Source organism: Lissotriton helveticus, chromosome 5_1, assembly GCF_964261635.1.
Source record: "Lissotriton helveticus chromosome 5_1, aLisHel1.1, whole genome shotgun sequence".
Lineage (NCBI taxonomy): Eukaryota > Metazoa > Chordata > Amphibia > Caudata > Salamandridae > Lissotriton > Lissotriton helveticus.
Window position 1 is genome coordinate 962,256,636 of NC_136065.1, and position 22,307 is coordinate 962,278,942.

A 22,307-nucleotide genomic window follows, 5' to 3' on the forward strand; every position below is an offset into this window, starting at 1 on the left:
CATCGTGGCCGTGGTGCTTCCGGGCCATCCACCCGACGACCTCTTCGGCCGATGGCTGCCAGCAAGGTCTTGGCGCGTTGGGTAGCCTCCGGCCTATTCGCTCAACAGGCCGCTATCGACGCTACCTCGCCGGCTGATGGCTTTTGTAGACTTTTATATAGCCCAAAGCCTACTAAAAAGTAGCTCAAAGTAGCCCAACATTGAAGGCGGGACAGGAACAGCGTTAAGCAGACGGCGAATGCGTTGGGTTTGTAGTTGCAGCTGGCTGCCATGTAAATAGTTGTTTAATAAAACGTTTTAAATAGTTGTTTAATAAAGAGTTTTCTGGTGTTACTTTGCTGGAGTGTTGTATATATTTATAATGCTTGTATAGGGTTTGTCGTTATTTGGGCGGGGTGGGCGGTGGAGCCGAGCTGTCTTGCAGCCATCATGGCGCCGAGCTCGATTCTTCTCATTAGTTTCATATTTCTCATGAGGGGTTGTTCCTAATGTTTCTATTTTAGCGAGGTCAGAAAAGAGATCCCATCAGTGGCCTACTGATTTTACTCGATTCCTTTTGGTTATCCTAACGATTTTTATGTTTTTGTTTGCTAGCACGATACAGCGGCTAACCCGCAATTTTTTATATATATTTATGTCCTTTTTATTAGGGGCGTCCTCCGGCGGAGCCGGATGATCTACCTCTAATAAACGGTCCGGGCTGAACCACCTACCAACAAACGGGGCAAAGATAGGCATGACGGGTTACAAAGGGGACAAAAGTCTGCACTACCTATCCTTCACTATCCGCAAAGACTAAACAGAGTATTGCGACCCTGTGCTTATTTGTGAATAGAGAATAACCCAAAGAGAACCAATTCCGAACGATCAATGTTCGGTCAAACAATCAATCAAATGAGGGATAAAAATAGGCACGACGGATTACAACGGGGGCAAAAGCCTGCGTTACCGATCCTTCACTATTCACAAGGACTAAACAGAGTACTGCGACTCTGTGCTTTTTTGTAAATAGAGAATGATCCAAAGAGAACCAATTCCAAAACAGTAAATGCTTGGATAACAATCAATCAAATGGAGAGGGAAGTAGGCACGACGGGTTACAACGGGGGCAAAGGCCTGCGTTACCTACCCTTCACTATCTGCAAAGACTAAACAGAGTATGGCGACTCCGTGCTTGTTTGCAAATAGGGAATCTCTCAGAAACAATCAAATGAGTAATACTAGTATTTTCAAACAATCAAACAATCAATTCGCAATTCGTCGTGTTTACACGACCTTACCCGGACCGCATGGACAGTTTCTCGTCTTCCGCTTCCAGCGCCTGATCGTCCTCTATTCTCTGTAATTGCTGTGGCACTCCTGATGGTTCCCAGTCAGGACCGTAGATCACTCGAGAGAGGTCTGCTCGGAACCGGTGAAGTTTGGGTGATCGGCTGCCAGACGAGGGTCTATCGGGCAGGTGCACTTCCCGATCGTTGCAGTCGTTCACTCTGTCGTTGGGACCTCTCTCACTGGATCCACGCGTCGCTGATGGGCCCCACGTTTGGGACGCCAATTGTCGAAAGATAGGGCCGATTTCGACCAATAACCCTTCAGTATTTGCCCGGCGTTAGCCGCCTCTCATACCATTCGAGATTACCAAACAAAGAGGCAGGCGCTGGAGACAGAAGGCAGGAAACAGGAGTTTATTCCGACGGAGCAGAACACGTCAAATCAGACAACAGGGTATCTTCTCGAGGTGCTCTAAACGCATCCTTGAGGCCTGGCCTCTTATACACAGGTTTATTGCTTTATTACATGAAACACATTCTTGTCAATACTTGATGTACGGAAAGACATCCTCGGAATCCCCGCTTCACCCCCGTTCCCACACATATTTACAGTAGAGTTCCCACCTCGACCTCAGCATGTGGTGGTTGTCGCGCAGTTGGACATTCTGCTGGGGGCGGGAAAGGGGGCGATCGGTCGGATCTGGAGGTGTGAGAGTATTGATTAACCACTGCTCCTTTGATGTGAGGTGGGGCCCTACTGTAGGGGGCAATAAACTGCATCTGCCGGGCTAGGTGATGGCCTGGGATCGGGCTGGACAACCGGGCAGGGAGGAAGAGGTTATCAAAAAGGGCCTGTTCTTTGAATGAGATGAAAGAGCGAGGGGGTTCAGCACGGGATGTGGTTCGGAGACAGGGTCGCGCTAGAGGTGCGCTTATGGTCCAAGCAGGAGAAACCGGGGGCTGCCGGGGCGCGGGGGAATGCTTGCGAGGCTGGGGTGTGAGGGGGAGAGGCGCGCAGGCTATTGGTAGTGGGCAGAGAGGTCGTGACACAAAAATGGCTGTCACCTACTTTCGCGATGGGGCCTAAAAGAGACAAGATGGCGTGGCTACTGTTTTCATGATTGTCGCTCTACTTTCAACAGTGGCTGTGGTGAACATAAATGAACGCCGCTTATGTATACCGATTTTAGTCATTTTCCACACATACAGTCACTCACACAATCATTGAGTCTTATGTATACTTATTAATATACAACAACTAACACATAAACTGCCTTTTATTTTTCTAGTTTGTTGGACATGTACCATTGAGAAATATATTTGCTCATCACCACACCCATAAAGATATTCACTCACCCAAACAACTGTTAGAACATGTAGTTTTAACTTCATATATCTAGTGAATCAACTATTCACACATCTTTGGGCAGTCACACCCCCCCCCCACCGAACCACACACACATTCACTCTCCCATACAAATACTCAGTTAACTAATCAATAACTAATACAGACTTTCACATAGCTAGTAACCAACTGGAGAACCAGTTTACACAATAACTGACAAAGTGATACAGATATTCAAACAGTTTAGTCACTATCCACTATATTTAGTGAGACACTATAAATTGGTCAAGTAAACAGTCAATTACACTGCTACTAAATCCTCCATCCAAATATTTATTTTTATATATCCACTCATTCTTCAATGCAAATTGCTATATATATAATGCATATTTAAATAACGAAGCAAACCACATTCACTGGATGATGTCATCAGTGATGTCATTTGAGATGTCATCAGTGATGTCACTGACCATGTCATGAATGATGTAATATGTGACATCATCAGCAGTGGATTGCGAGTACAACTAACTATATAGGAGCAATTTCAATGGTTTTGTATGAGTGAAATGTCCAGCTAACTATAACACCCCTAAAACTTATAGTTTTTTGAGTGAATTTTAAGGGTTTTTTAAATGCTAATTCCTAACTATATAAGGCCTGAAACCTATGGTCTTTTCAGTGAATATATATATATATATATATATATATATATATATATATATATATATATATATATATATATATATATATATATATATATATATATATATATATATATATATATATATATATATATATATATATATATATATATATGCAGCTAAACACAAAATCCATGAGATTGCCCCACATGAAGATGCCACTGCGGAAGGTTAGGTGCCTTTAATTTGAAGTGTAACAGTACGGCAGGTAAAAAACACCATCTGCAAAAGTACAAAAGCCCCAGTGGGTGCCGCCACAGCCTGTGCTTTAATCTTTAGTCTTTAGTAAATTCCAGACTAACCCACTGGGGAAATACTAAAGATTAAAGCACAGGCTGTGGCGGCACCCACTGGGGCTGTAAGGTGAGAAACTACAAGTACCATCATGACAAGCGGCATACGCGCACAGAGGCGGGACTTGGAGCACTTATCAAGGTGTTTCTCATCAATGTCAGCCATTTCCTGTTATCGCCCGGGATCAAGGACACAAGTTGTTTGAAATGCGTTGGGCATTGTACTTTTGCAGATGGTGTTTTTTACCTGCGTGCTGTACCACTTCAAATTAAAGGCACCTAACCTTCCGCAGTGGCATCTTCATGTGGGGCAATCTCATGGATTTAGTGTTTAGGGGCTTTGCTCGGCCGCGAAGATGCCCGCTGCATACTTTGCAGATCCCGCGCCCAGGATACACCGAACGCACAGGAGCAGAAGGTCCGGTTTGAAGATGTTTGCATCGCAGCTCAGCAGTGTTTTAAATTCCAGACTAACCCACTGGGGAAGTACTAAAGATTAAAGCACAGGCTGTGGCGGCTCCCACTGGGGCTGTAAGGTGAGAAACTACAAGTACCATCATGCCAAGCGGCATATGCCCACAGAGGCGGGACTTGGAGCACTTATCAAGTTGTTTCTCATCAATGTCAGTCATTTCCTGTTATCGCCCGTGATCAAGGACACAAGTTGTTTGAAACACGTGGGCATTGTACTTTTGCAGATGGTGTTTTTTACCTGCCGTGCTGTACCACTTCAAATTAAAGGCATCTAACCTTCCGCAGTGGCATCTTCATGTGGGGCAATCTCATGGATTTTGTGTTTAGCGGCTTTGCTTGGTCGCGAAGATGCCCGTTGCATACTTTGCAGATCCCGCGCCCAGGATACACCGAGCGCACAGGAGCAGAAGGGTCGGTTTGAAGATGTTTGCATCGCAGCTCGGTGGTGTTTTAAATTCCAGACTAACCCACTGGGTAAATACTAAAGATTAAAGCACAGGCTGTGGCGGCTCCCACTGGGGCTGTAAGGTGAGAAACTACAAGTACCATCATGCCAAGCGGCATACGCCCACAGAGGCGGGACTTGGAGCACTTATCAAGGTGTTTCTCATCAATGTCAGCCATTTCCTGTTATCGGCCGTGATCAAGGACACAAGTTGTTTGAAACGCGTTGGGCATTGTACTTTTGCAGATGGTGTTTTTTACCTGCCGTGCTGTACCACTTTAAATTAAAGGCACCTAACCTTCCGCAGTGGCATCTTCATGTGGGGCAATCTCATGGATTTTGTGTTTAGCGGCTTTGCTCGGCCGCGAAGATGCCCGCTGCATACTTTGCAGATCCCGCGCCCAGGATACACCGAGCGCACAGGAGCAGAAGGGCCGGTTTGAAGATAAACTGAAAGCATATTTTCTGTAAATTCACATTATCTTTCTCAGTCATGTGAGAATGAAGTCTGACATTCTCAGTAAAACATGTACATCCAACAAGGACGGAGACTGTCAGTTGATTTCTTTGTGTTCTACTGCAGCCTCCTAGAGTGTTCTAAAGAACAACTAGAGCGCTAACAGTCCTACTTATTACAAAGGTATGGCACACCTGAAGCCATCTTGATTGGAATAAAGTGGTAACTCTTAAAACATTTAATTTAAAAAGGAACAAAATGAGGGGGTATATTTGCCATAGAAAGTATGATTAGTGCTGCAGAAAAAAAATTAGAGCACATTTTGAGTGACTTCCCAAATCCTCTTCTATTTCATTAAAAAATTCTGACATGCAGTCTCCCAAGATGGCCACCAGAGACAAAAGAGCCCAAATGTAGCCCAAATATCACCCAGATGTAGCCCAAGTATAGCCCAATGACTGAATGTCCCAGAGTGTTCTAAAGAACAACTAGAGCGCTAACAGTCTTACTTATGACAAAAGTATGGCACACCAGAAGCCATCTTGATTGGAATGAAGTGGTAAGTCTGAAAACATTTAATTTAAAAAGGAACAAAATGAGGGGGTTCATTTTGCCATAGAAAGTATGATTAGCAGCAGACTTCCCTGGTGAGCAGTAGCTTTACTACAGTGATCTAATGAGCAACTAGAGTGCTAACATTTTGAATTTATGGCAAATGTGTGACACATCTGAATGCCTTCTTGATGGAACCAAAGTAAACAAGCATTGAAAATGCAATAGATCTCGCCCTCGTTTAAGTTAAAGCCATTCTGTTTGTAATGAGGTGGCTTTTTAGCTTTGCTTTTATTAGTGTTTTTAAAACTTTCATGAAAATAACATGCATATGTATGCATATATGTATATGTATGCATGCATTTATATTTGTATTTATATAGATATGAAGATTATATATGTTTATTTATGTATGTATATATATATTACCTACTGGCGGTCGCCAGTAGGTATATATAGTTAGGATTTTTTCTCGATGGGATTTTTGAAAATTCTATGTCTAATAACTTTGGCGTTTGTGGACGGAATTGGCTGAAATTTTCAGGAAAATGGCACATTTTGTTTCTGAGCAGCCCCTGAAAATTGGGGGGGGGGTTCGTCCAGGGGGGGTCGAGAAAAAAGGGGGGTCCCAAAACGTGTTTTTAACATTGAGTTTTCCATAGGGCGGTTGGCCTCACTTTTAGCCCGAACGGCTGAATGGATTTGCACGAAACTTGGCAAAATTGTAGGGACTGGTAGCCCGATGTGCCTTTTGTAGGTCTCAATATATGTGCTACAGTGGATTTTGAGAAATTAACGTTCAAAAAAAGATATATATCTGTAACAGCGGACCGGGCAGCGCTCCGGTTCGCGGACTTTTCGCGCAACGGAGCTTTGTGAAGCGAAGCTGATTGGTTCTCTGGCGTCTGTGAACATTCCAAACAGTCCGTAGCGGCCGCCATCTTGTCTCTCGGTAGGATCGAGAGACAAGAGGAGGCCAAAGCGAAGGGGCAAATGACCATAAGGGGGTATAGTAGATCCTCGCTGACCCCCTAGGTTTGATGTGGAGGTTTTAAAAGGGCTCGCGGGGCAAAAAAAAAAAATAATAATAATAATCGAACGGCTGAATGGATTTGCACGAAACTTGGTAAAATATTAGGGACTGGTAGCCCGATGTGCCTTTGCTAGGTCTCAATATATGTGCTCCAGTGGATTTTGAGAAATTAACGTTCAAAAAAAGATATATATCTGTAACAGCGCTCCGCTTCGCGTAACGGAGGTTTGCGAAGCTGATTGGTTCTCCGGCGTCTGTAAACATTGCAAACAGTCCGTAGCGGCCGCCATCTTGTCTCTCGGTAGGATCGAGAGACAAGAGGAGGCCAAAGCGAAGGGGCAAATGACCATAAGGGGGCATAGTAGATCCTCCTTGACCTCTTAGGTTTGATGTGGAGGTTTTAAAAGGGCCCCGCGAGGCAAAAAAAAAAATAATAATAATAATCGAACGGCTGAATGGATTTGCACGAAACTTGGCAAAATTGTAGGGACTGGTAGTCCGATGTGCCTTTGCTAGGTCTCAATATATGTGCTCCAGTGGATTTTGAGAAATTAACGTTCAAAAAAAGATATATATCTGTAACAGCGCTCCGCTTCGCGGAGATAAAATTATATCTGTATTACCTAGCTGTTGCTAACACCAGTTAGCGACGGCTAGTAGGAGATAGCGACCATCTTGGGCCCCACTTTGCATGTGAGTGATATTTATCACTAATGACATGCAAAGTGGGCATGCCAAGATGTTAGCGACTGGAAACAGTCGCTAACATCGCTATCTCCTATTATCAACTTTTGGAAATATTCGCGATAAGCGCGAATATCTCCAAAAGCTAGCACCTGCCCTGAGCAGTTCTAAGGCATGTTATCCAATGGGAGGTGGATAACATGGCTAAGAGCATTAGCTCGGTAATGCATGAATATCGCTGAGTTTTCAGCGATATAATGCATTGCGGTCGTTTTTTATCGTATTTGCGATAAACCTTGATAATAGCAAGGTTTATCTGCGATAATTTCTGACGATGCTTAGCGGTAAAAAAATCGTTGCTAAGCATCGTTAGGGATAAATATCGCTTAACTTTGGTAATATGCCCCAACGTCTGTTAACGTTCGATTCGAAGGAAATCAGGAAGTGTTGAAAAGATTGTCTGCGCCATCTTGCCTTTTTTCAAATGCCACACTTTTGTCGTGCACGGCAGCCATTTTAGATGCCTTGACCAGACCCACTCTCTGCACGCTGTCGATCCTTAGCATGGCTCCCCACCCTCGCAAGCATCTCCCCCAGGCAGTGGTCACCCCGCTCTCTGTCTTATGCATGGGTAATAAACCACCCCCCATCTGCGCTGCTCTTCCCTGAGAATCACACCCTGTGCCCGCCCGACACCTCCCTTTCGCCCTATTCACTACCGCACCCTCTGACACTCCTTTTCCTCTGTGTCCGATTGTCCAGGCCGGTCCTAGGGTATCAGCTAGCCCTGCAGATGTAGTTTATGGCCCCAGCTGTAAAGAATCACCCCTCTTCAAAGGAGTTATAGTAGATCAAGGCCCACACTCGATGAGATCCGTCACAGCAGACGCGTTCCTATTATCTGAAAACCATCCTGTATTGTGATTGGGGAGGGGACCGAGCCTGAAGCGGAAGATTCCAGGGATGACTCTTTGTACATCAAAGTTTTTACAATTATGTGTCACATTAAAAATATATAGCACTCCAACAAAGTAGTAAGATTATAAAACTTTATTAACTTATAAATATATACAAGAAAACAAAAACAGTAATAACATATAAACATTTTTAGGGAAAAACAACGAAGTAGCGGTCGGCTGTGCGAATAGTCCCAACGCAGCACAACGTCCAGATTTCTGGCGTGGGGCGTCGCGGGGGGTGGGTCATCAGTAGCAAACTGTTGTGCGAATAGTTCCAAGGCAGCAGAACGATGGCACCAAGGTGATGTCCAGTAAGTTGCCGCACTGGTTTTGGTATCCTACAATGCTGCTCCGAATAACGGCGTGGGGCGCCCCGGGGGAGGCGGCGTGAACGGGCCTCTCCAGGTGGAGTGTCATCTGTTGTAGTGGGGCGCCCCTTTACCGTTTCAGTTGCCATTCCGTCCGTTTTTGGTCCACTGTGTCAAAAGCCGCAATTCAGCTGAGTTGCGCCCACTCTTGCGGTGCAGCGATAGGCGGCTGTCACAGGACTCTCAAAATGGCGGCAGGCTCTTTTCTTTTTGGGCCTGGTCCACTGAAATGGCCCTGGGACACCTTGGAAATCGGACGCTTGTCTGCTAGGTCTTGGACCCCATTCTCGAAAGCGTCCCCTCCGCCTTGAGGATTTATCAAAAGTTTTGGGGGCCCCCGACTCCTGTAGGCTTCTGGTGGGGAGCGGCTGCCATGATTGCTCGCGGAATGACCACGACGGAGCTACGAGATGGTGGTGCTCTCATGCTGAAGCCAGCTTCAGTCTGAAACATCCAGAAACAAGGTGGGGCTTTCATCGTTTGGGAAAAAAAAAAGTTTTCATCCAATGAAAAGTGTTGTTTTTAGGTCATATGATCAAGCCTTCCATCATTAGGAAACCAAAAGTAAAATGAACCAATGAAAAGTTTTATAAACAAGTCACATGACCTGTTATGCGGCATAGGGTATAAAATGCGGAGAAAATACGTTGGCACGTGAGGCGGCGTCAGTAGCGGACCGATGTGCGAATAGGGCGAAGGCAATACAACGCGCCAAGATCCGGATGGCACCGAGGTGGTGTCCAGCAAGTTGCAGCACTGGTGTGGCCATCCTACAATGCTGAAAGTCGGCGTGGGGCGCCCCGTTGGCCTGTGAGTTTGCGTCAGTAGCGGACCGATGTGCGAATAGGCCGAAGGCAGCACAACGCGCCAAGATCCGGATGGCACCGAGGTGGTGTCTAGTAAGTTGCCGCACTGGTGTGGCCATCCTACAATGTTGAAAGTCGGCGTGGGGCGCCCCGTTGGCCTGTGAGATGGCGGCAGTAGCGGACCGATGTGCGAATGGGGCCAAAGGCAGCGCAACAATATTTTCGGAATAGAAGACACCACAAGGCGCTGAGATGCCAAGATCCGGATGGCACCGAGGTGGTGTCTAGCAAGTTGTGGCACTGGTGTGGCCATCCTACAATGGTAAAAGTCGGCGTGGGGCGCCCTGTTGGCCTGTGAGATGGTGTCAGTAGCGGACTGATGTGCGAATGGGGCCAAAGGCAGCGCAACAATATTTTCTGACTGACACCACAAGGCGCTGAGATGCCAAGATCCGGATGGCACCGAGGTGATGTCTAAGTTGCGGACCGATGTGCGAATGGGGTCAAAGGCAGCGCAACAATATTTTCTGTATGGAAGATACCACTAGGCGTTGAGATGCCAAGATCCGGATGGCACCGAGGTGATGTCTAGCAAGTTGCTGTACTGGTGTGGTCATCCTACAATGCTGAAAGTCGGCGTGGGGCGCCCCATTAGCCTGTGAGATGGCGTCAGTAGCGGACCGATGTGCGAATAGGCCGAAGGCAGCACAAAGCGCCAAGATCCGGATGTCACCGTGGTGGTTTCATAGTTGAGAGGCACTTCATCTGCAGTGGGGCGCCGAGATCCGGATGGCACCGAGGTGATGTCTAGCAAGTTGCTGTACTGGTGTGGTCATCCTACAATGCTGAAAGTCGGCGTGGGGCGCCCCATTAGCCTGTGAGATGGCGTCAGTAGCGGACCGATGTGCGAATAGGCCGAAGGCAGCACAACGCGCCAAGATCCGGATGTCACCGTGGTGGTTTCATAGTTGAGAGGCACTTCATCTGCAGTGGGGCGCCGAGATCCGGATGGCACCGAGGTGATGTCTAGCAAGTTGCTGTACTGGTGTGGTCATCCTACAATGCTGAAAGTCGGCGTGGGGCGCCCCATTAGCCTGTGAGATGGCGTCAGTAGCGGACCGATGTGCGAATGGGGCCAAAGGCAGCGCAACAATATTTTCTGAAGAGAAGACACCAAGAGGCGCTGAGATTCCAAGATCCGGATGGCACCGAGGTGGTGTCTAGCAAGCTATGCAGTTGAGTTGTGTGCGCACTTGCGGCGAATAGGTCGAAGGCAGCATAACAATGTTTTCTGAATAGAAGACACCACAAGGCGTTGAGATTCGGTTACCACCGAGGTGATGTCTAGCAAGTTGCCGCACTGGTGTGGCCATCCTACAATACTGCTCCGAATAACGGCGTGGGGTGCCCGAAGGGGGGGGGGAGGCGGCGTGAACGGGCCTTCCTAGGTGGAGGCTTGTCTGCTGTTGTGGGGTGCCCCTTTACCGTTTCAGTTGCCATTCAGCTGAGTTTCGGCTGCTCTTGATGCTACAGCGACAGGCGGCTGCAACAGGACTCTCAAAATGGCGGCCTGTTCTTTGGATTTGGGCCTGGTCCACTAAAATGGCCCTGGGACACCTTAGAACTCGGACGCTCGATTTTTTTTTCCTTTCCTGTACATGCAAAAAAAGGTAAATGCCCGGTACGTTACACGCTTCATCTGCCACGATGAACTCTCCAGAGGAACCGAAAAAAAATATAGTTATGGTAACTATACCATGCATCGTCATATGGAGAGGTGGCACCAATTAATTATAGTGCTGCATAAAAGAGAGATTTGGAGGAGAACCCCTGACCTGCTAGTACATTCATCAAAGAAGTGGCACTGACAGCATCAGAGAGAAGGGAAACGGTCCCAAATATTTAGAAGAACTTTGGCAAGATTAAAATGACATGTTTAGATTGTGGCAAATTAATTTCATGTGGACAGATGAGTGTTACTCTAATAAATACAGCATATGAACATCATCATAGTCGATGGTTGGTAGAGACATTTTGACTATATCCTGGACCTGCCCGTCCTCGCCCAAAATGGCACCGGAATAAATGGGACTCGTAACTCCTTGTTGTGTACTGGTTGCAGAACCTTGAAATCACGAGATACGTATGCAGTTTTGAAGCACATGGCGGGCGGGGACGAGAATTGATTGAATATTTCGACATCCCTATTGATATTAAGTTCTGATGTGTTATTGATTACTGTACTATTGAAAGTTCGAATTAACGTCACCCATGGTACTTGCCCGCAAATGTATATCTAGATAATTTTATTGTAACTGGCCCTGTCGTATTTTAATTATAAAATGTACGTCCACCGATTCCGTAACTGTTAGACACCTTAGTTCTTGCAACCTAATGGCCCGCCCGTTACGTTCCTCTACAGTGTAAATGTCTACTCATCATATACGATTACAGTTTGCTCCGTGGCCGGCCCACGTGGTTATAGGCTCGTATTTGTATAATGAAATTTTCACAATAAAGGTTTTTAAAAGAAAACATGGTAGTAGTATATACATTGGTAAAGTTTTTAATAATAGTCACTGTTTTAGAATCATTAAAAGGCAAGTGAAATAAAGCAGACCAATTACATGAAGGGTAAAAGGTATAATACGAAGGAACGCAGTAAAGATAAATGGTCAAGGGCTGTTGTGTTTTCTATTCCTGCAACATAAAGTGATCGATAAGAATCTCATATTCAGGCGTATCGGCGACTAAGACAGCAGGTCGACCCTCTTTTGCTCAACGGCTCCGTCATGGGACGAAGAAACGCTCTTTTTCTCGAAAAAAGAATATATTTTACTTGCAGGACAGTTGTAAATTTTCCGGGAAAGTACATTAGCCTGGAACATTATAACATATATTTAAGAAAAAATAATGTTCGGAAGTAATAAAAAGCATAATTTTTAGGTCATATGACCAAGCCTTTCATCATTAGAATAAGAAAAGTAAAATGAACCAATGAAAAGTTTTATTAACAAGTCACATGACTTGTTATGCTTACGTTACACGCTGCGCGCCCCGGATGACTTCCGGATGCGCTAACGCGGCGCGTCATATGACGCATTACGCGACAACGCAGGTCCAGAATATAGTCAAAATGTCTCCACCAACCCGCCGTCGGAACACAACCCCTTTCAGCAGGCTAAATAGTTCTGTTAAATGACAACAGAAGGGACAGGCAACAAGAACCATTAGTCAAAGAGGGGAGGGCTAGTTCTTCTCTACCGGGTTACATTGGGGCGCTACCGGAACTGATCGAATTGGTAGTCTACAGTGTTTCTGGATGTTTCAGACTGAAGCTGGGGTTAGCATGAGAGCAGTACCATTTCGTAGCTCCGTCGTGGCCATTCCGCAACCAATCATGGCAGCCGCTCTTTATCGTTATTTTGGGCGGGGTGGGTGGCGGAGCCGAGCTGTTTTGCAGCCATCATTGTGTGGAGTTCAGTACATTTCACTAGTTTTGTATTTGTCATGAGGGGTTGTTCCTAATGTTTCTATTTTAGCGAGGTAAAAAAGAGATCCCGTTAGTGGCCTACTGATTTTGCTCGATTCCTTTTCTTTTTTTTTTACACGATTTTTCGTTATCTGCAAAGACTAAACAGAGTATTGCGACTCTGTGTTTGTTTGTAAATAGAGAATGAACCAAAGAGAACCAATTCTAAAACAGTAAATACTTGGATAACAATCAATCAAATGGAGAGAGAAGCAGGCACGACGTATTACAACGGGGGCAAAGGCCTGCGTTAACTACCCTTCACTATGTGCAAAGAGAGAGTACTCCTAATAGAAATGAGGGGGGGGGGACACCATTCAAAGCAGATCAGTGTGCATAAACACGAAAATGTTTTCACTTACCACGTACTTGACATTCGACAGCTTATGATATTTGCTATTAAAAAAACATTGAAATTCACTGAAAAAACCATAGGTTATAGACCATATATAGTTAGGAATTAGCATTTACAAAACCTTGAAAATTCACTGAAAAAACCATAGGTTATAGACCATATATAGTTAGGAATTAGCATTTAAAAAACCTTATTTTACTCACACAAAACCATTGAAATTCCATATATAGTTAGTTGCACTAACTATATATCGCGCACCCGCAATCCACTGCTGATGATGTCACATATTACATCATTCATGACATGGTCAGTGACATCACTGATGACATCTCAAATGACATCACTGATGACATCACTGATGACATCTCATTTGACATCAATGACCACATCACTGATGATATCATTCATGTGACAATACAATGCATCTCCTCATATTTTAATATAACCCAGTGTTAAATACAGAGTATAATTTTTGAAACCATTGACACACCAATACTAGTTACTACATATGTACTCACTGATTCCTACGTCTACACACACATTCACTCATTCACCCATACAATCATTCATACATACAATCACTCATCTTTACAACACTATCATATGCACTCATACACCTATACAGACACTCACACTCTGCCACTCATCCATGGAGTTACTCACACACCTAGTCAGTCCTGTAAAGAATCAATCACACTTCCATTTTCTTGTCTATACAGTTAAACATAGAGCACCTTATATTTTCAAACATATACTAACACATACTTACCTTGTTATACAATCATTGATATAAGTACACATTGATCTGCACAGAGTCACACACCTCCCAGCCAGCCACACACACACTCAGTCTCCCATACAAATACTTGTACAATCAATCAATAACCCATATAGTTACTCATATAGCTATTGATCAACACATGCAACAGTTTACAGAACAATAGACATAATGATGCACAAATTAAGACAGTTTAGTCACTAACCCATGCACTCAGTGAGACACATTTAATCACTCACTCATACAGTCAGTCATGCACCTACTAAATCCTTCATCCAGACACTTCTACATCCACTCATTCTTCAATATGTAAGACATATTTTAACTTTACAGAAACATACAGTCACTGGATGTTGTCATCAGTGATGTCATCAGTGATGTCATTTGAGATGTCATCAGTGATGTCATCAGTGATGTCACTGACCATGTCATGAATGATGTAATATGTGACATCATCAGCAGTGGATTGCGGGTGCGCGATATATAGTTAGTGCAACTAACTATATATGGAATTTCAATGGTTTTGTGTGAGTAAAATAAGGTTTTTTAAATGCTAATTCCTAACTATATATGGTCTATAACCTATGGTTTTTTCAGTGAATTTTCAAGGTTTTGTAAATGCTAATTCCTAACTATATATGGTCTATAACCTATGGTTTTTTCAGTGAATATATATATATACACATACATAAATGCATATGCATATATATGCATATATATATGTGTATATGTGTGCGTGTAGAGAGAGGTAGAGAGGTAGAGGTGTAGAGGTAGAGAGGTAGAGGTACAGAGGTAGAGGTACAGAGGTAGAGGTAGAGAGGTAGAGACTAGTAGAGAAAGAAGTAGAGAGAGGTAGAGAGGTAGAGAGAAAAGAGTGAGTAATAGAGTAGAGAGTGAGTAGTAGAGAGTAGTAGAGAGCAGTAGAGAGAGTAGCAGAGAGTGAGTAGTAGAGAGTAGTAGAGTGAATAGTAGAGTGAGTAGTAGAGAGTAGTAGAGAGTGAGTAGTAGAGAGTGAGTAGTGGAGAGTAGTAGAGAGTAAGTAGTAGAGTGAGTAGTAGAGAGCAGTAGAGAGTGAGTAGTAGAGAGTAGTACAGAGTGAGTAGTAGAGAGTAGTAGAGAGTGAGTAGCAGAGAGAGAATAGTAGAGAGTAGTAGAGTGAGTAGTAGAGTGAGTAGTAGAGAGTAGTAGAGAGTGAGTAGTAGAGAGTGAGTAGTAGAGAGTAGTAGAGAGTGAGTAGTAGAGAGTGAGTAGTAGAGAGTAGTAGAGAGAGAGTAGTAGAGAGTGAGTAGTAGAGAGTGAGAAGTAGAGGGTGAGTAGTAGATAGTGAGTAGCAAAGAGTGAGTAGTAGAGAGAGAGTAGTAGAGAGTGAGTACTAGAGAGTAGTAGAGAGTGAGTAGTAGAGAGTAGTAGATAGTGAGTAATAGGGAGTGAGTAGTAGAGAGAGAGTAGTAGAGAGTAGTAGAGTAGTAGAGAATGAGTAGTAGAGATTGAGTATTAGAGAGTAGTGGAGTAGTAGAGAGTAAGTAGTAGAGAGTAGTGGAGAATATTCCAAAGTTTGGCACAGCACCACTTGCACAATAAGTCCAATCAAATCATATCACTTAGAGTCCTTATTGAAGCGCTGAATCTTGGTGTATATTCAAATGCTTTTATTTTCCTTAAGTTTATGTACCACAGCCAGCTGACGCGTTTCGTTCTGTACAACAGAACTTCTTCAGGGCGTTCTTATTTCCTTCAAGTTATGTCAGTATCCTGTTGTCATATAACTAGATATTTCTTCCAAATGTTAGACGAGACCTAAGTACATTCTTATTCAAAGTGACTAGGTATCAATTCAATTCAAAAAGCTTTTATTCGATTTGTGCTTACAAATCATACAAGCAAAAATACATAATTGAAATATTAAAAAACGCCATATAATCATTCCTAAAAAGAAAAAACGGCTAAAGTGCAAAATGCAAACATTCTTACATTGATTCACTGGGGATCAGTAGGAGTTACTCGCTAGACTTTCCATGTGGAACTGTACATTAAAATTATTAAATAATCATTCAATACTGTGGACCTCTTCATGTTTAGTAATACCTTAATTACAGAAATTGATATAAAATTTAAAAATGAAAGCATATATATACAGACAGGAGTGTTAAACAGTAATATCATCATAAACAAATCCTGGCAGCTGTATAGCATAAGTACAGACAGGTAAGTAGACAACATTATAATACCATACTTTTCCTGGCAGCTGTACATTTTAAAATAAAAGTAGCCAAAAAGAAACAAGTCTCCTCGTTCTCTAATGAAGATAAAAATATCAATGCTGTTTGTGTGGTACAAATGTTATATTTTATAAAAATAGGTTTGAGGTATTTTAACCTAAAAAATTGATAAAATTTACAGAAAAGCAAGAAATGGCAACTACTCTGCCTGGAGGTGCTATCGCATGGACAAGGTATGTTTGAACTAGTTTTTATGTTTGGAAAAGCAACCAAGTGGTGTACAATGCCCAATCTAACCCGTGTTAGGACATACTGGTGAGAAGGGCGAGTCACAAATACAAGATAGGATTGTAGTCCGGAAGCTAAATTTAAGTCTTTATAAAATTTCATAGTAACAAGATTGCCAACGGCTTTGTCTCGTTCGGCCTTACGAAAATTAAGGAACGTTATCTTAATTTCTTTTTTTGAAATGGAGACAACCTTTTCAGGCTCACGGAACACATCAATGTTAAAAAGAAGTAGATACCAACGATGGATGTATCTTAACCATGATACACGTGAGGAGTGATCCAAGCCTATACAATCAAGGATAATATCCTTGGTGAATCGAGTCTCTGACTTAGCCCAAATCGAACGCCACAATAGGAGTGGCCGAACTGCTGCTAAGTCAGAAATATACTCGATCCCGACTTCTTCGTGGATCAACTGGATGGAGGCAGAAGGGGGAACACATAACAACCTTCTTAAGAATTTGTTTTCCTCCTTCTGTAGGGAGATACCCTCACAGTGACCCCACACCCCTGCCCCATACAGAGCAGAGGAAACACAACATACATTGTAAATGTTCATCATATCTAGGATACTTCGGGAGCCGAGTTTAGAGGCAAAACGAAATATGCTACTAGTAGACCGTAACATTTTTATTTTTACGGCATCAAATTCCGCATTCCAAGACCCACTATTATTATACGTTATTCCTAGATAACAAAAGGATTTAACAGAAGTTAGCTTTTCCTTGTCAAGAAAGAAAGTGTGCTTTACCTGCTTGGCTGCCTGACCACATGACATTACATATGTCTTAGTTTTATTCACACGAAGCCGCCTAACTTGAATGAACAACATAAAATTATCGATTAGGCGCTGTAGGCCCAACTGTGTTCGAGATAAAAGAACAGCGTCATCCGCGTAAAGTAACAGCGGAACAGGTTTACCATCAATCAAAGGGGCATCTGCTGGGATGTCAGTCAGGGATCGGTCAACACCATTAATAAAAAGGGAAAATAAAAGCGGGGCTAAAACACAACCCTGACGTATACCCCGAGATACTCTAAAGAACGGGGTACATTCGCCAAGGGTGCCATAGCGCACTTTACATGAAAGTTTTTCGTATAGTCTGGCTAAAAAATACACTATTTCCCTTGGTGCCCCTGCATCAAGCAGAACCTCCCAGAGAATATTATGGTTAACCAAATCAAATGCGCTGCTCAAATCAGCAAAACATAAAAAGAGGTTGCCACTTTTAGCCACAGTATATTTACTGATTAAAAGGTCCAGATTTACGCATTGGTCCAGTGTACCCAGACCTTTGCGAAAGCCATATTGGACTCTAGTTAAAATATTAGAATCAGTTACCCAGTCTTCAAGCCTCTTCAGCAAAATCCTACTCATCACCTTTACAGAGGCGTCCAGTAGTGAAATTGGACGATAATTAGAGGCCTCTGACTTGTCACCTTTCTTATGTAAAGGAATGATGATCGATTGACCCCAAGTAGAAGGAAATTCGCTTTCAGCCGCACAATTGAAAACCCTCGTCAAAATGGGAGCCCATAACACTATTTCGTCTCTGTATAAGTCCAAAGGAACCCCATCGGGGCCAGGGGCCTTGCCTCCTTTACTTAAAGAGATAGCTTCCTGACATTCTTCTAGTGTTATCGTCATCGAAAGGGGCAACCATGGGTTTATAGCTGATGATGATAACTCAGAGGTTGTCCTTTCTGGATTAAATATTTTAGAAAAATGATTAACCCAATCGCTACATGCCACGTAGGAGGTCAGTTCTGGGACATTTTCTTTGTTGAGAAACGGGCTATTAATTGTTTCCCAATAGAGTTTACTATTTTTAGTCTCAGCAGCCTCCCTCAGCTTATCCCACGCCTCAGACTGTAGTACCCTTTTCCTTTTATTAATAGCTGTTTTATAACAGGCCCTGAGGTATTGTATATCCGCCTTATCACGTGGTTTAGTGCCTAGCGCATTCTTTAGGTCACGGAGGGCGACTATACATGTCCTATCAAACCACCCCTGTTTTGGACCACCATTGGTTGACGGGGTCTTGGTAAAAATACTATCAATGATGCTATTCATAGATACGAAACAATCTATTAAACAGCCAGAATCACTGTCATCACCCAAACAATAACTAATTTGGTTCTTGCAAAGAGTAACGACCTCCTTCTGCTTGGCTTTAGAGTTTAAACCAGTCCATTTAACCCTCAGGCCCTTTGGTCTGATAGGCACTATATCAGATGTACATTTACCACCTGGATCTGATGAGGTACCATGCCCCAAAAGGGTAACACGTAGGCTATTGTGATCGCTAAGACTTTCTTCATTCACATACAAATCCGCATAGGCTCCACTGCTAGACAACAAAATATGGTCTATGAATGAACCTGCACCTCTGCCTGTGAATGTAGGGCATATAATTGCCCGATTATTAACATTGCAATTTAACAGGGTCATGTCTAGCGTGACTAGCATATTATTTAAAGTGGAACCATAACTGCAGTGTTGAAAGTGAGGAGAATCCTCCTTCCCCCCCTGGTCTCCCCAATGGCTATTTAATGCTGCATCGAAGTCACAGATGTTCCCATTAGACAGCTGGCAGGGCTGCAAGTTGAAATCGCCAGCCCAAACCACCTCAGCCTTTCTTTTCGAGATATCAAGGGCCTTATTGATTTCCCTTTCTAAAGGCAGTAAAATATCCCCCCTGGTAACATCAAAATTATTATTATAGAAATTAACAATGACTAAATCAATATTCTTCCTACACTCCACCCTAATAACTTGGCTGTGTGTCCCCACAGTTGTGCTGTATTTGACCGTACAGTCACACAGCTTGGTTGACACTAACAATAAAAGGCCCCCCTTGGCCCTTCCCGAGCTAGATTTAGTTGCACTAAGACAGAAGGATACATATCCTTCGATGTTAATAGGGTCTGGACACCAAGTTTCCTGAAGTAGGATTAAATCAAAACCCTCACCCAAAAAACTGGTCCAAAAGGGTGTACCTAATTTACCGGTAAGACCAGCAATGTTCCAAGAAATAAGAGAAATTCCTGCTGGTTTACCAGGATTACCCACAACAGATAACTCCAGCTGAGTAGCTGGTGGTAAAAAAGCAGGACCCTCTTCCCGAAAGATGGTGGCTGGACTTATGCTCGGGCTGGCAGTAGTTATACATATATCAGAGCTACCCTGATTACCTATGTACTGGGGAGGTATTGGTGGTGACAATGTAGTGGATTTGTGGGGTACAGCAAGGGGCATGGCAGAGGAGGAAGAACACTCCATATCAGGAAAAGGCTTAGGACTGTTTAAATCCAGTGCTTCTAGGGGGCTAAGTCAGTCTACCTCATCTAGCACGGCATATCTATTTGGGTGGGCAAATTGTGAGGACATAGGGTCTTGGGAGTGGGGCGGGTTCTGCCATGTTTGTTGCCACGGATGTTTGTCTAATTGTGGTGGCTGAAAAGACTGCTGCCATTGGTAAGCAGGCTGGGGTAAAGGTGGCGGAAAATGAAAAGGGTGTTGCCAGTGGGCTTTAACTTGATGCATAGGAAAGGATGAGGCATTTGGTAACTGCTGCTGTAAATTAACATAATGTGGGAAAAAAGGGGGCGGATAAGGTGGTTGCAGCCAAGGTTTGACAGCTTGCTGTGAAAAAAACCCCAGTCCACTGTTACTTTGGAAAGTGGGACAGGGAGGGTTAGATCGTGCGGGTGTTGATAAAAAATACGACAAAGGAAATAGTTTAATTTGAGTCGCAGGACCACTATTGGGTGCATTACATACATAACTTGCTGCCCCAACATCCCTAAAATTAATAGTTATTACGTCCCCTACGATTGATTTCTTACTTCTGCCCACCCAATCCCCTCTCCGTACGGTAAGAATTTCACCGTTCATGTTATTAGGTAGGGGTTTATGTAGATGGAGCCATTGAGCACATTTGTTTCTAAGCTCGGTAAACGTTTCTTTTACTCCCTCTTTCAATGGGGGAACTGCTGTCAACACAACAACAAACGGAGAGACCTCTGGTGGTAAATTAATGGACCTGAAACGTGCCTGCTTTGGCTTAGGCCCTTCAGGTTTATTTGTAAGAGGAGGTGCGGTGGTTGGATTGTGTTTCCCTGCTACTTCATTAGCTTGAGTAGATATGGTGGCAATATTAGCAACAACAGGGTGTTGATTTGCTTGAACAGGGACATTCTCCTTTGAAATCGGTACAGTTATTGGTTGAACGGAGTTGTTCACTGTTTGCGGCACAAGGGGTACTAAGTTCCCAGGGGCTGCAATACCTTGAACCTTATTTAATACATCTTTAGGGGACTGGATGCTCGCTAAGCATTCAGGGTCTAATTCTGTAGTCCCTTGCAACTGAACATGCCCCAGTCCCTGCTTTTTTTGTGGCCATTTGGAGTGTATTAAAGAAGTAAGCCTGTCCACTTTAGATATTAAAGGTTTAATTTGTGCTGCTAAAGTGGCTTCAAGGTCTAGTTTTAAGTCTATAACCATATTTTGCACCCAACACGGGATGCCTGATATCATTTGTGGAGTAGGGGAAACCAAATTGTGATTCCTAACTGGTGCTTTTACTTTACTTTTGCCCTTCGATGTAACATTTGAAGGATTAAGAGCCCTTCTCCGGGGAACAATGGGTACAGGGACTGTTTCCACAACACTATTAGGCCCACTCAGACTCGGCTCCACTTTGTCGGGCGACTGGCAACTTTCTAGATCTGGTGTATCCTCCAGGTCATCAAAAGACGGATCCGAGTCTGATGGGGCAACCGATAAATCGACAGTATTGGGTACAGTCGGAACACTATTGGTAGGCATGGTTATGGGTAAGGAGCAATTATTCAAAGTCTGCATGGTAGGGGATTTAACCTTTGCCAGAGGGCCCAAGGATGAGCGCCTAGCGTTAGCAAGGTCCATAGAGACTCTTTTTTCCAATAATACAATACTTTGGTCAATAGTCTCGTGCACGCGTGAAATGAAAAGATCAATAGGTCCAGTCACCTGGGCTACCGCCGTAGCTTTTTTCGCGCAACTTCGAGTTCTGTTGCGTATGGTCGACATTTTAGGCGTTTTGGTTGTCAAGGGCGAAGACACAAGAGTTCTGGGCCAGGGCCGTCCTCTGCCGTCCTTGAACGGCCTTAAACGGCCCGCTCTTTGCCCGGTCTTCGCCCCGGTAGTCGCCCCGCGCGCGTCCCGCGTGCGCGTTACTGTGGCAAAATATATGGGAGGGACAAGTGAAGGGGCGGGAAGAGGACCAGCTGCGGCCGATCAGCGCCGCGCTGCCTGCTGGTCCTCGCAGTCCCGCCTCACGCCCTCTGAAGCAGATGCCGGCTCAACAAAGCCGCGTTGGTGCTCCTGTGCACTCGGGGGTTGGACCAGCAACACAAGACTGCCAAGTGACCTGGCCTTCGAGCGGCACCCGCAGAGCGGGGGCCGCGAGGCGTGGGTCTCGGCAACAGAAAGATAAGGGTAAGGGAGCTGCACTCGCTGCACGTCAGTTGAAAGGAGAGTCCCAGGCAACTCACTCGGCACGATGGCTTTAACCGGTGGAGGGGCGGGAAGAGGACCAGCTGCGGCCGATCAGCGCCGCGCTGCCTGCTGGTCCTCGCAGTCCCGCCTCACGCCCTCTGAAGCAGATGCCGGCTCAACAAAGCCGCGTTGGTGCTCCTGTGCACTCGGGGGTTGGACCAGCAACACAAGACTGCCAAGTGACCTGGCCTTCGAGCGGCACC